The sequence below is a fragment of the Petaurus breviceps genome, unplaced genomic scaffold (genome assembly GCF_028583685.1).
Source record: "Petaurus breviceps papuanus isolate PSGF00001 unplaced genomic scaffold, PetGlider_PUasm1.0 180, whole genome shotgun sequence".
Taxonomy (NCBI): domain Eukaryota; kingdom Metazoa; phylum Chordata; class Mammalia; order Diprotodontia; family Petauridae; genus Petaurus; species Petaurus breviceps.
The window spans coordinates 1,208,674-1,224,943 of NW_027185782.1; the positions used below are offsets into that span (position 1 = coordinate 1,208,674).

The 16,270-nt window shown below is 37.7% G+C and overlaps 1 protein-coding gene and 1 long non-coding RNA gene across 10 annotated transcripts in view; both read right to left on the reverse strand.

Annotated features, from left to right (window-relative positions):
* KDM4B (lysine demethylase 4B) overlaps positions 1–16,270 on the reverse strand; it is a 286,229-nt gene that overhangs the window by 169,911 nt on the left and 100,048 nt on the right. The window lies entirely within an intron of this gene.
* Positions 4,738–5,037, reverse strand: LOC138160209 (uncharacterized). The gene is made up of 2 exons (XR_011168104.1): positions 4,929–5,037; positions 4,738–4,882 (listed from the first exon to the last, which is right to left on the reverse strand). It is a non-coding gene; the product is annotated as an uncharacterized lncRNA (long non-coding RNA).

The following is a 16,270-nucleotide window of genomic DNA, read 5'->3' on the forward strand; positions in this document are numbered from 1 at the left end:
GAACCAGATATATGAACCTGGGAGTCATTTTCAAAGAGATTGTGATTGAATTTATTGAAAACTGTTAAGATAACCAAGAGAAACCAATTATCACCAAGATATTGAAGGAAAGGAGAATCCACCACTTCTCAAGAACTTTCGGGAAACTCTAATTGTTTGAAAATTTCCCCTGACATCAAGCCTAAATTTGTCTCTTCTAAATCTGCAACTTTTACCAATTAATCCTGTTATACCTTCTGGGGCCAAATAAATCCAATCCCTCTTACATGACAGTCCTTCATATACTAAACAGTTTATCACATCTGCCATGATGGACTTTTTTTCTCTTCTCCATGTAAAACACACCCCTCTCCATCAATCACTGCTTGTGTGGCAGACTCCAGGTCCTTCACCATCCTGGCTGCACTCTTCTGGTTACTCTTCAGATTATCAAAATCCTTTTTAAATCATAGCAGTCAGAACTGAACAAAAGATTTCAGGTGAGGTCTAATGAGGGACTATTGTCTTCGTATTCCCGGAAGTTGTGCTGCTTCTCTTAAAGTAGCATGAGAATGCTTCTTAGGTTTTTTTTTTTTTTTTTTTTGGGGGGGGGGGGTTTGACATATATTACTGAATCATAATGAGCATACAAAACTCCTAGATCTTTTTCAGATGGGATGAAAGCTCTCTATGTCTCTCTCACTCTAGAAATGTGATTTTTTAAACTAAAGTATAACACTTTAATATTTATCCCTACTTAATTTCATCAAGATAGTCTTGAATCTTGATTCTGTCATTCAATGTGTTAGTTAACCTTCAATCTTATTGTCATCTGCAAATATCATAACTTTACCAGCTGCTCAAGTATTCAGGTGATCAGAGCAGTTGAGAAGGTCAAAGTTACTGGCAGACAGTGAAAAAGTCACTAATCTGGGACAGTAGAAGACCATTTCATTTTATTATCACTCTCCAATAAGATTCTAGTGAGCCATAGGCAACCATTTTGGTAGTAATGAAATCAGTGTTTGCTCTGTACCAGGGGCCCGCAGCCCTTACCTACATAAAAAGACTACTAGATACACTGTTACTCCTAGAGTGAAGCTTCCCAGCACAATTTCCTGAGAGTAAATCCCTCAGAGAATTTATGGAAGTACATAAACAAGAGAAGTCAATCTTTACTGTAGGAGGGAAGAATCATATTGATGAGATCACTGAAGCATACAAAACAGGCAATTTCTAGATTCAGACAAATTTTTTAAGTTGATAAAAAGGGAATAAATTCATATCCCAAATCTCTGGTCACATTAGTTACTTTGTACATTTTTTTTTTAATGTTGACTTGTACACAATGCTGTTAACTCTGTGAAGGCAGGAGCTATCATTTTGGTTTTATAATTTCAGTGCCCAGCTTGGTTTCTGACCTGTAAAAGGCACTTAACAGACTGAAGTATTTATTAAAAGGCACTTAACAGGCAAAGTATCTATTAAGTACTTATTAAGTATCAAGCACTGTGCTAAGTGCTAAGAAAACAAAACATAAAGAGGTGCTGGGAAGGCAGGTAGGTATCAAGTGGAGGGCAAGGCAGAACAAAATGAGAGTGGAGTGATGTGGAAGTGAATTAAGTTATATTGCTTGGGGCTCCTCAAGATATGCTATTTAATAAATGTTTGTTGTACTGAATTTTATTCTTATTGTATACACATAGCTGGTACAAAATAAATGCTTACTGTATTAAACTCTCTATAACTCATCAGTGTAGTAAAAGAGACTTGTACTACCTCACACTATTATTCTGCAACATCATTGATAAGATAATCACTACGTAACAGCTCAAGTGCTAAATAATGTCATTATCATTATTTAAATAATAAATTATTTAAAATAAACTAAATTATTTTACTTTTATTAATTATTTTATTTATATTGTTTATTATTATTAAACTTTGTATTAAAATTTATTTTATTATTTAAAAAATTAAAACAAATTATTTAAAGTTTTGAAAAGTGATTCATTTACACAACAATTATTTCAACTTCATAACCACCCAAGGCAGGAAGGGGGGAGGAGGGTATATTTTACAAATAAAGAATGTGAGGCTAGAGAAGTTAGTAACTACAAAAAGCGACACAGGTAGTAAGCATCAGAAGCAGAATATTAATCCATAGTCTTCTTAATTCAAAGTCCAACACACTGTCTACTATTACATGTTGCCAGACAGAAGTAATTGTCTTCATGAGATATTGCCAGCAATCTGTTAAGATTAGTGGAATGAGGAGCAGCTGGGTGGAGCAGTGAATAGAGCACTGGCCCTAGAGTCAGGAGGACTTGAGTTCAAATCAGACCTCACCAGACTGCCAAAAAGGTCCATGATAACGCAAAGAAGTTATGAACTCCTGCTCTAAAGTCTAACTGGCATTATAAATTAAAGTCATTCCTTTTAAAAATACAAAGTTATTCTTCACCTTGAGATTCATTGTATCCTATCTTAAGAAGGATCAGAGATGATTGAGGAATTTTGAGTCAAGGAAATCTGTGGCTGGGGCCCTGATAAGGAAGCAATGAAGGAAGAAGGGGGATTTCTAATAACTTCCCAGTGTGTGCAGGAGTCAAACTATTATAATTTATCTAAAGAGAGCATTAACAACATCATGCACTATTTCAAAATAAGAAATTTAATTCAATAGAAAAAACTGTGATATCAAGTTAGATGTGTCAAGATACTATTTCTAAACCTATGCTCTTTTCTTTTAAATCCCATATAGGGGATCATGGAAGTCAAATTCATGCTCCCAGGATGAATACAAACCCCTTTTATTTTCAGCACATGTACTTAAAATCAACCATAGTCAATGAGTCTGAGAGAGGCATAAACAGAATAAAGAACTGCTTAACTATTATGCTACAATGCAACATTTACTGCCCCAAAAGACAATCCAGAAAGAGACTCATGGCCCCTGGTTGAAACAACAAGGAACAGAGCACCATAACCAAAGGAAAAGAATATAATAGACAATAAATAAGTTAACATGTTTCACTCCAGAACCAACTGGCCTAAAATATCTGTCCCCTTGGTTGAGCACCAAAGAAACACCCTGCTTGCTGCTCTTGGAAAAGAAAAGTGATTGACTGATTGCCAAGGGCAAGGCAGAACAAATCTGTCCATTTGTGGCAGACAGACATACCCTAATCTAAAAGTTTTTTTCTGCCTGAAGGATAAATTTACCTATCCTTTCTCTTTCCCTACCCCTCCACCCCAATCCCAGACTTTTTTCTTACCATAACATCATTTTTCTTTCTTTTTTTTTGGGGGGGGGGGGGGGTAGGGGGTAATGGTATTGGGTGGGGGGAGGGTCCAGAGAAGAGAAGAAGGTAGTTGAGATCATTCTTTCAGGGATCCCTTCCTCATGTCTCCTAACAGACTAACAACACCTTTCAATCTGAAAGGTGGCGTGCCAATGTCACCTGACATTGCCAATGTGACATGCCAATACTGCTCTGCTACGACAGGAGAATTAAACAGTGTCAAGAAAGCTGAATATACCCTCAAGAACTGACTACACAGCTTCCCTAAAAGAGGGAAGCAAACACTTTCCTAAACCCTAGTTACAAATATTTTTAAAATATGTACTTTTCACAGTAGATCTTCACATTTTAAACATAACTTTTCTTTTGTGCCTGTGTCACCTGAAATCAATTTTCATTTCTGAAAGATGAAGGGATTTAGAAGAAGCTTCCCTGGTGTGTTTAGGCACAAATGAAAATTGTTCTCCTGTCTTTGTGGGTCTTTTCAATATGGATGAGCCACAGTACCAGTGATGATCACCAAATGCCAGACTTCACTTCACACTGCTTAACTCAGGGTACAGGTTGAGGAAGTTAGCAGGAAAACATATCTGTCTCCCTCTCACATCCTATATCAATGACAGAATTCACTGTTCAGATGCCCATGTTATTAAAACTAATCGGTAATTCTCTCACAGATCTTCATTTCAAACCAAGATCAAGATTTGATCCACCACTTTCAAAACAGAAGATCGAATTTCTGCTGGAGCATTCTCTCAAAAACAAAGTCTCTCTCAATCCAGTCTGAGACAGCATTTAGTGGAAAAGGTAGTTCATCCATTATGGACCCACAATGCCAGAGGAAAGGAAACCCATTTACTCCTACTGAGAAGAGATTAGTCTATGCCCAGACAATAAGATGCTTCTTGAATACCAGGACAAACATACAAACTTGATTAACCCACTAAGGCATGAGAAATGAATATTTAGGTCCTTCAATTGCTAGTATCCAAAATGAGGCAATAACTAACATAATGACTAATCCAGCAGGCACAGTTCTACAATTCTAGTCAATAGCTACATTTTGAATTCCAGCAAAATCACTCACTGCTTCACCTTAATTTCAGGTTCATCACTCTAATCCAGATTTCTAGATTCAAAAAAAGCCACAGGGCAGTCAGTGGTCTGGTTCTCTCAGCATATCCTGCACAAAAGCCCCACCTGAAGGTGGCAAACTGTCAAGTGGTCTTGGTGCCTGAAAGCCTGTATATACCTCACCTACCACTCACTGACTGAATCTCCTCCCAAGTTTCCTTTCTGCAAATCAATAGCATTTCCCATCCTCAGGCACTCTCCAGGCAAGTCCCATTCTACAAAACTTTGATCATTCTTATTTCAACACATAATACTGGACTCGGGGAAATGCAAAGGGAAAAAGCAAGGGAATGTTACTTGACTTATTATTACCATACCCTTTTTTTTTTTTTTAGTTTTACATAGTTTATTCATGGTCTGGTGAAAAATTATCTTCACAGATAAACAAAATCCATAGTGCCTTTTATTCCTTCTTTTTGCCAGCACCGACATTTGCCTTTGCAGTATCCCTGACTTTCTTCATTCTGATTAATCATTTCATCATTTCTTGATGTCTTTTTCTTCTCATACAGGCCATGCCTTGCAAGTCTGTGCTTTGGTTCATTTTTCTTTGCATACTCAAAGGAATCATAAATCATGCCAAAGCCTGATGTTTTGCCACCACCACAATGGGTTCTGAATCCAAAGACAAAAATGATGTCTGGAGTTGTCTTGTACATCTTGGCTAGCTTTTCTCGAATTTCAGGCTTAGGCACTGTGGCCTTTACAGGATGAAGGACATCTATAACCATCTGTTTGCGCTGAAGAAGTCTGGTTGTCATGAACTTCCTGGTTCTGATGGTTACAGTGTCATTTATGGTGGCGGCCGGCTCCTTGAGCAGCAGGAGACGGTATGGAAAGGACCATACCCTTTTCTTAATTAAAAGCAGAGGAAGGAGGATGAAGATCATACTACAGATCTCCCTTACCTCAAGAAGCCAGTGTTGCTGAGGCAGATTCATAAATGAGAGACACCATAAATACTACTTTCTTGATCCTAACCTTCAGAACTTCATGCTCTGAAGGTTGCTTCTACAAATTTCCCCAATTCTCCCTTTCCTACACCCCCACTTTTATTTCCTTTCCAAATATATGTATCAATCTCTCCCCTTTATCAACAGAATTGAGCCAGCTGGATTTCTCTGGTATTTCCCAGAGCAGGTGTGGCCTGAAGTAGCCTTGGGGGCCACAGGTTCCCCACCCCTGGCCCAGAGCATGGTAAAGAAACACTACATTGCTGAAAAAAAGGACAAAATTAGATGGAGGAAGAAACTGAATCTCCTTATCCTGCACAGGCTGGAAGTACAAGGACCAGTCATGAGCTTGACCCTACTGTAGATGAGCTTCCATTCATGATTTGGACCAGTTCAATTTGGGCTACTCCTCCACTTACACAGCTCTGTCACCCCACTCCACCCCCTATTCCCCCATCTCCTTCCCACAGCTCAGGGATGGCTCATCATCTTGGTGCCAGACAGTACAGATATAAACTTCTTGAGTCTTCCTGCAGCTTAGAACTTTCTGAACTCACGAAATTCACCAGCCTAAGCCTCAGGAACAGGTACTGGAGGTATGCACTACCACACAATGCAACAGAATAAGTGGTCTTACCTCCTTAAAAGGCCACTGAGCAGGACAAGCTTTTTGCCATTCTAGCACTGACAGTCATCTGCTTTTTCCCCAAGTACTTTAGTGCTTTACCTTAGGTACTGTTTAAATTAAGTTTATTGATTTGGAATTTTACTTCACCAAAACCCATGTGAAAGAAAAGAGCTTAATCAACAGAAAGTAAAGCCGAGGAAAACATTCTCTTGGTGCCTTGAAATCATTCAGTCATTAATGTTAGACACATATTTTGGTTATATGGAGAATATTACTGAAGCCACCACAGACACTATGAAAAGGCATTCTAGGAGAAAAAGTGATGACAAAAGGGAAAGAGCACCATAAAAGCAATAGTGGATGACCCATATTACTAACCAGGAAAGAGAAAATTTTTGAGAAGCTCTGTAAATTCTGTCAGGCCACTTTCTTGATCCACAAAGTCTCAATGAGGACCAACATGGATTATTCCAAAGAAGAGGTGGGATGTGGAGGTACAATGGAGAGAGAGAAAAGGCTCCAGCCAGAAAAACTAGGCTAGTGAATAGAGCGCCAGGCCTGCAGTCAGGAAGACTCATATTCCTGAGTTCAAATCCAACCTCCACCATTTACTAGCTATGTCACTTAACCCTATTTGCTTTAGTTTCTTCATCTGTAAAATGAGCTAGAGAAGGAAAACGGCAAAGCACTCTAATATCTTTGCCAAAAAAAAAAAAAAACCCAAAAGAAGTCATGAAGAGTTGGACATGACTAAATAATAGGGTCAACTCAGTGCTTCACATACTGTGTTGTCAAACATCCATCAGAGGGCCCAGCAAGCTGACTGAAAATGACTAAACAACAATAACCAAAAAAGCAAACAAAACAGATGACTACTGAGAAATTTAAGGAGGAAAAAAGTACATTCTAGCTATATTATGTTACTGTAACATTTATCACTGAACTCTATCCAGAGCTGTCTAATTAGAAGTTTAGTAAGCTACTAATATTTCAATAAAGGTATCATTCATGACTATATTTTCATCAATCTGTACTTTCACCAGAGGGAGATTGACAAATTCAATTCAATAAGCATTTATTAAGAATGGGGAAGTTGTGCTCACCTCAAAACCAGAAAATTTCCAAAAATGGTTAAGACAATGTAGAGGAGCTACAAACAAATACAGTATTGTCAGAGTTGTGAGTTAGTCTAATTCATATATTTAGAATTATGTTAAAGAATACCCTTTGAGGCCATACCCTTTCAGTCTGTCATCCCACTGCTAGGCATATACAGATCACTGACAAAAAGAAAGGCTCCATATACACCAAAATATTTATAGGAGTACTTTTTTCCAGTGTCCGCTGATTGGGAAATGGCTAAACAAACTGTGGTACATAAACATAATGGAGTATTTCTACATAAGATCAATGAATACCTTATTTAGATGAACTGATACAGAGTGAAATAGAAAGAAAATTGACTCCCAAAAGTTCAAGAACTGTGGTTCATATCTTTTCTTTTACTCTTACTACCTATGTAACCTTCAACAAATCACTTAACCTCCTCAGGCCTCAGTTATCTCCATCTGTAAAATGAAGTGTTTGGACTAGGTAGTCTTTGAAGTCCATTCCAACTTTAACCTATAATAATTTATGTTGTAAGAACCAAGAAAATAGCATGTGTAAATGGAAAAAAACCACAATCCTACATGATGTGTAATTATAATGACCTTTTTCACAGCGATGAAGGGACAATGTGCAGGGAACCCTGAATATACAGTCATATTCAGTAAATGTGCTGGTTAGTTTTGCTGCCCTACTCCCTTATTCCCCCCTCCCCTTGTTTTCTTCCTTCCTTCCTTTTTTTTTTTTTACAAGGGATAGCTTGGTATATAAGGGAACTGTATGAGAGAGGAAAGCAGAATATAACTGGAAATGAAAGTGAAGGAAAAAGAAAAGATAGTAATTATTTTTTTTAAGAGGAAAGGCTATGGTCAGAAGATGGAATTTCAAAGTTCAGATTCTTAGAGGTGGTAAAGATGCTAAATTGTGAAGTATGACTAGGATAGTGTATTCTGAAGTGGGATGAACAACTTACTAACTGGAGAAGTTAAGGTCAGGGTGTTAAAGAGATTGTCATCAACATGAATAGACGCCTCCCGGTAGGATGTAAGCCCCCTGAATACAGAAACTCTTTCTCCTTTTGATTTTTTGTTTTTGGTAATAGAAAGTAAAAACTTAAGCTACTTAATTTGGAACTACATCCAAAAAGCTGCACATATACTTTGACCCAGTGATACTACTACTAGATTTATACCCAAAAGAAATCAAAGAAACAGGAAAAGGATCCACATGTAGGAAAATATTTATAGCAGCATTTTTTGTGATGGCAAAGAATGAGAAATTGCAGAACAATCATCAATTGAGGAACAGTTGAACAAGTTATGATATATAAAAGAATATTATGCTATTAAAAATGATGAAGGGGAGAGTATCAGAAAAATCTAGGAAGATTTGGTTGAACCGATACAAAGTGAAGAGGGTAGAACATAAGAACAATTTATATAATTGTAACACTATTGTAAAGATAACCAACTTAAAAAGAATTAGTAACTCTGATCAACACAACGACCAACCATATTTCCAGAGGACACATAACAAAACATGTTATCCATCTGCAGATAGAGAACTGATGGTTTCAGAGTACAGAATGAGGCATATTTTCTTCTCTTATTTTGCTTCATTTTGGGGAGGACATGGTTAATGAGAGAATTTGTTTTGTATGACTACAGATAATTGTAATGGATTATATTTTTCTTGCTTTCTCATTGGGGGAGAAAGGAAGAAGAGAATTCAATTCTCATTTAAAAAAAATTATTTAATTTAAGCTATTTCAGTTTAAAACACCACTAAGACTTTTGGGACAACCTATATACGCAATAACATTTCTCACAGCATAAGATACTTTCTTATTAGCCCCAGAATGGGCTCTAAGTCAAAAGATACAACTCTGGACAAAAAAAAAAATGTTTCCTCGCAGTTGAGATTTGGGGCATTTGTTGTTATTATTATTATTATTATTATTATTATCACAAAATGCTTCATTGTTGGAACTTTGAGTATCCCTAAAGTACAATAAAAAGGCATTCCCAAACTCTTCTATACAGAAGTCTCCATGTCTATGGAGCTTTCCATAGAAAGAATGAATCAATAAGCATTAATAAAGAACCTACTATGATCTAGGAGGCAACTACATGGCTCAGTGGCTGGGTCTGTAGTCAGGAAGACCTGAGATCAAATCTAGTCTCAGACACTTTGAGCTGTATGATCCTGGGCAAATCAACCACTATCTGTCTTAATCCAGTGGAGAAGGAAATGGCAAACCATTCTTTGCCAAGAAACCCCCATGTAAGTATTGTCATGCTATGGTCCACAGGGTCATGAAGAGTCAGATATAGTTGAAAGACTGAACAACAACTATGATCCAAGAAATGGAGATATAAACATATTCCCTGCCCTCAAGGAATTTATATTCTGTTGGGAGAAACAAATATACACATATAAGTGCAGAGAAGACATAAACAAAGTAAAGTGGAGGGGCACAAATATTTGGGGGTAAGGAGGCCTTAGCAATTGGAAAGATCAGAGAAATCCTCATGTAGAAAACAGCTTTTTGCCTAAACTTTGAAGAAAGTCAGGGATTCTAAGGTGAAAATCAGAAAGTTGTGCATTTCAGATATGGTAGAAAGTCAGATCAAATCTAAACAACTGGAAAATTATCAATTGCTCATGGGTAGGCAGAACAAATATTTAAAAAATGATAATTCTATCAAATTTACTTATTCTGTTCCATACCAATCAAACTACCAAAAGTCAATTTAAAGAGCTAGAAAAAAAATAAAATCCATCTGGAAAAACAAAAGATCAAGAATATTAAGGAAATTAATGGGAAAAAAGCAAAGAAAGGTGGTCTAGCCATACCAGATCTAAAACTATAATATATAAAGTGGTAATCACCAAAATTATTTGGTACTGGCAAAGAAATAGTGGTAGATCAGTGGAATATATTAGGTACACAAGACATAGTAGTACATGACTATAGTAATCTACTGTTTGATAAACCCAAAGACTCCAGCTTCTGGGATAAGAACTCACTATTTGACAAAAACTACCAGGAAAATTGGAAAATAGTATGACAGAAACTAGGCACAAACAAACATATCACACCCTATCCTAAGATAAGCTTGAAATAGGTACATGATTTAGACATTAAGGGTGATATTAGGAGGACAAGGAATAGTTTGCCTCTCAGATCTATGGAGAAGGGACGAATTTATGACCAAAAAGAGACAGAAAACATCAAGAAATGCAAAACGGATAATTCTAATTACATTAAATTAAAAAGGTTTTAAACAAACAAAACCAATGCAACCAAGATTAGAAGGAAAGCAGAAAAGTGGGAAAAGTTTACAGGCAGTGTTTCTGATAAAAGCCTCATTTCTCAAATATAGAGAACTAAGCCAAAATTTATAAGAATACAAAGCATTCTCCAATTGATAAATAGTCAAAGGATATGAGATATGAACAGGAAAGTTTCAGATAAAGAAATTAAAGCTATTTATAGTCACATGAAAAATGCTCTAACTCACTACTGATTAGAGAAATGCAAATTAAAAACAACTCTGAGGTACCACCTCACACTTATCAGACTGACTAATGTGACAGAAAAGGAAAATTATAAATGTTAACTACATTGTTATTGAAGCTGAGAACTGATCCAACCATTCTGGAGAACAATCTGGAACTGTGCCCAAAGAGCAATCATAACTGTACATATTCTTTGACTCAGCAGTACCACTTCTAGGTCTGTATCCCAAAGGGATCATAAAAAAGGGAAAAGGACCCACATGTGCAAAAATATTTATGGCAGCTCTTTTTGTGGAGGTGAAGAACTGGAAATCATGGGAATGCCTATCAATTGGGGAATGGTTGAACAAGTTGTGGTATATGAATGTAATGGAAATGATGAGCAGGCAGATTTCAGAAAAACCTGGAAAGACTTACATGAACTGATGCTGAATGAAGTGAGCAGAACAACAATGTACACATTAAGAGCAACACTGTACAATGATCAACTATGACAGACTTAGCTCGTCTCAGCTAACTCAATGATCTAAGACAATTCCAAAAGACTTGTAATGGAAAATGCTATCCACATCCAGAGAAAGAACTATGGGGTTCTTTATGGGGTTCTAATGCAGATAGAAGCATGCTATTTTCATTTTCTTTCTCAGAGTTTTTCCCTTTTGTTGTGATGCTTTCTTCACAACATGACTAATGTGGAAATACGTTTAACATGATTGTACGTGTATAACATATCAGATTGCTCGCTGTCTTGGGGAGGAGGGAAAGAAGGGAAGGAAAGAGGGAGAAAAATCTGAAACTCAAAATCTTACAAAAAACTATCTATTAAGTGCCACCTCCCCCCCCCCAAAAAAAAAGAAGCAAAAAAAAAAAAGCCATAAGTAAATAAAGCCCAGAGTTTCTGGACCCTATCAATTAATAAGTACTTATTTGATTGACTGCATATCCTAAATGTATTTACCTGTGACTATTTTGTATCCACCCAGTGGAATTGGGGCTTGTTGAAGGCAGGGATTCTCACATTTGTATTTGTATTCCAAGTGAGAAGCATAGTGCCTGGAATATAGCAGATGCTTAATAAATGCTTGATGACTAATTACATATGAGTTAGATTAGATGAAGTCCCTTCCAACTCTAGAATTTTTTTATTCTGTGATTAAAGGAAATGATGACACTTGAAAGATGATTTGGGGGGACCACTGTTTTCAAGTATCTAGAGTTGCCATGTGGAAGAGTTAGGTATATGATTTCTCCATAGCCCCTCTCAGAGGGCTGCAGGGCAGAGCAAACTTCTCCCAATACCTTCCTTTATAGAGGGCAAAAACCTGGCTCTCAACTCTCTCTACTTTGCATCTGCTGCTCTGCCTGGTTTCCTGGTTTTCTCCTCCATGGAACAAGATTCCCCTGGGCTTGATCTCTCCGGATCCTGCTTTTCTGCCTCCCTTTGTGTGTTGTCTCTCCTTTTAGTTGTGCATGACTCTTCTTGACCCCATTTGGGATTTTCTTGGCAGAGATACCAGAATGGTGAGCAGAAGCAGAAGAGGCAGATAGTTGGAGTAATCCAGGATGGAATTACTAGCTGTGTGGCCCTGGAGGACCAATTACATAATGACGCTGATGTCCTGACTTATGCATGAACAGGCAGAGCTGTGCAAAGTCATCAGCCTCATTCTCTCCTCCAGAGTCACTGAAGTCCAGTGGCAAGATAGCATCTGCATATAAGTGTAAGACTCCCCATGTGAACAGAGGAAGAAGAGGAAAAGACAGAGAAGAAGGAGGAAGAGAAGGAAATAGCAGCACTGCCCAACTGGAACTGGCCAGTTGGGTAACCAGGAGGCTGCTACTATCACTCACAGATTATTGTTTGTCCTTTCTTCCTGAAGAGGACCACTAGAAGGGTGATGTCTTGACTTGCAAGTGAATTGGTTTTAAGTGAGGCAGAACTGTGCAAAGTCATCAGCCTCACTCTTTCCTCCGCAGTCATCTGAATCCAGTGGCAAGACATAAGTCAAGATGATTGGCAATGACCGTGGATGCAGTGGGACATCTTGGCCTTTTTAAATGACTACTTCTAGATAGATTTTGCTCCAGATTAAGTGGTTTTTAAATATTTTCCACTTGTTAGATTTCCATTAGCATGTGTTTTAGAAAGCTTAATTCGTACAAAGTTTCACAGCAATTTGTTTTTCTCATTACTTATATAATCTGGTATTTGTGGAATTCTTTTCAGCTCATCACATTCTCATTTTTAAAAAATTCTAATTTTGCTTATAATTTTAAAATTTATTTAAAAAAAATATTTCTCCAGAGGGGATAACAAGGAGCCATAGACAGTTGTTTTTAGCGCTAGTTATTTCCCAATATACCTTGTTCCTTAAACCCTCCCTTGTAACCATTCACAAGCAACCATCTCCCCATCAAGAGGAGGGAAATGCCTTTCCTTTTGCTACTAGACTCAGTGTTATTGTTCACACTATCATAGTCACTGCACACATTGTTCTCCTATTTCTCATTGTTTCTCTCTGCAAATGGTTCCTACAAATCTTATTAGGAATGTTGTAGTAGATGGGTTTTCTCTTCACCTAACAGACTTTCACCATTACAGGATGATAATCCTCTTTCTTCTCCTCATCCCATTTATAAAACACTTTATTTATATAAATTAACTCATTTGATCCACAAAACAACCCTGAGAGACAAGGAAGCTGAAGTGGAAAGGGGTGAAGTGACAAGATCACACAGTGAGGACATGTCTGAGGCTGGATATGAACTCAGGGCTTCCAGACTCCAAATCCAGTGCTCTCTCCACTGCAAGGCTGTTCCTTACTTTGACCCCTAATGAGGATACAAGCATAAAAATAGCACTGTTCTTGCCCTCAAGGAAATGACTTATCAAACAGGCAAGATACAGCGTGCTAGCACACACATGTATGAACACACACACACAATGTGAACTGTGATAGCTGCAAAGGGGGACACCAAGACAAAATATTCTATGAAGAATTGAGGAAATGGAGGCATCATCCATTTCAGATAACAGGCTCAGAGAAGACATAACATGGAGGCCAGACAACCACCAAGTGCATATTCTGCACCAGGCACAGAACTAAGCACTGGCAATAAAAGCAAAAAGACAGTCTCTGCCTTCAAGGAAGACATGGGCAGGAAGAAGTTGCCCATCAGCCAAAAAATGATGGAGAAGTCCAAAGGAGTGCAGTCTGGTGGGAAATAAAGAACCTACTTCAATGGTGGTTCTGAAAAGAGCCCTCCACCCTCCAAGCAGAGGAAGAATCCCAAGTGAAGAAGGTGCCTCTGGAATGGGAACTTCAGGATTGAAGTGATCTTCCAGGACGATGGCAGGAATGAAGGAAAGTTAAGAGCTAGAAAGGGCATAATCCAAATGTCTCATTTTTATAGATGAGGAAACTGAAGTCTCTAAGAAGTTAACTAAATTTCTACTATATACTACACTACTTGTTAGTGGGCCAAACCTTGAAGAAAAAGGATTTTAACAAGTACTTAGCTTACACTGCCTTTCAGAATTCTCTCCAGCTGCATGGTTTTCTCAAACTGAAGCATAATCTCTCTGAGAGCAATCTAGCAAAATGTCTTGAACATAAGAGGAGTTCAAAAATCATTTGTTAATTATAGAAAGATATATTAGTAAAGCTTCATTTGAAATGGAAAGAAGAGTCACAATTTCACCAGTGTCGGTATTCCCTCTATCAGTATGAAATGCCACACCACTATACCTTCTCATTCTGTGTGATTCTTAGTCCATGTCTTTTTCTTCAATACACACAAGGTTTGGGCGGCTAGGTGGCGCAGTGAGTAAAGCACCAGCCCCAGAGTCAGGAGGACCCGAGTTCGGTTCCGGCCTCAGACACTTAACACACACACACACACACACACACACACACACACACACACACACACACACACACTAGCCGTGTAACCTTGGGCAAGTTACTTAACCCCAAGTGCCCTCCAAAAAAAAAAATACACACAAGGTTATTTTAACATATACCAGTGTGGCACTCAGGTTATTCATCTACTATCCTTCACTCTCATTTCATCTCTTTGACAGATACTACCTTTTGATTAAATCATTCAAGTCATCATTAGTATTACGCTATGGCCTTACACTCATCCCCACTGTGCATCTCCCCACTGTTCTTTGGATCACCTAAGATTCTGATTCTGCAGAGATCACCATGGACACAATAGTTAGTAACTACATAGCATCAATGGGAGAAAACTTAAGATCACTGAAAGTTCTGCAAAATTTCTTAAACATAATCAAATCAACTCTCCTCTTCCTTCTTCTTGTACCTGTTCAATCCTGTTATATAGTCCATCTCTAATGTGGATCTCAAGACTGTATACACACACACACACACACACACACACACACACGAAGCAAACGGTCTGCCTGTCCAACTACGGATCATCATCTAGGGAATATGCATTTTTTATCTTTTATTTTGAGATGGGGATTTAAAATAGACCCAGTCAGATTGGCTCAATCTATTTTAAACTCCTATTTCAAAGAGATTCACAATGCTTTAGATATTATGCTCTATATCCTAAGAGCACTTCACAACACTAGTCTTTGAACTTAATTTTGATGCTCTATCAACATTAGGCTTTTAACATCACAGACACATATATCACAAATACCAAAGTAGCAACATTCAGGTTTAATAAATGATGCAAACCCTCATAGACTCAACCTTCTTAAAAAGTTTCTAGCAGACTACAAAGTATTTACAATTAAGCTACTACAAGACACTAAAAGTAACACCATAATGAAAGTGACAAACATGAAAACACAGATTCATATAATGGCACTTGACAAAGAAATTGTATTAGTTCCAAGTACCCTGAAGGGTAACATAGAATATGCCACCTTATTATAGAGTCTATTGAGCCAGTTACCTATACAATATCACATAGCTTAGTCCTATGTATGGCTGCCTAAGTGATTTTAGAAGGCAAACAATACTCAGTACACTTCTTTTCTGGCAAGGCCAGTGACCAGTACACAGGAAAGTGGGCAAGGGAAAATACCTGGTTAGGTCTGATGCTCAGACCACGCTCTGGAAAAGGTAAAAAATCACCTTTTATTAACCCATCACTGACTAAATTAAGCTCAAGTTGTATGTGATCCTAAGCAATGTTATCGGGCATTTCACATAAGCTATTTCATGAAACTAAGTCCAGAGGAAGAGATGTTTTTAACTATGTTTTATTCTGCTCTGCCTTTCTGAATACAACTAAAGCATGTTCACATGAAAGGAGACTACAGTAAGATGCTGTTAGAATAAGGGCGTTAGAATAAAGATCAAAGAGATGCTCTATAAGCACCTATAAAAGATCAGAATGAATGAAGGTGCTAAGACAATTTTCTGAAGATAGACTTCCACTCCATGAAACCACATAAATCTGAAGATGCTAAGCAATGAAATTTCTAATATACCTCAAGTAGAGAAAATCTCTGCTGTTCACGTAGACAACAGGTGAACACAAGAGAAGAAATGAGAAAAAAATATCTGCTTCTCTACCCCTGAGATAGTCCCTACCCCGTGCCTACTTCATTCTATATTTCTATTCATGCTCACAAGGGTCTATGCATCCCAAATACA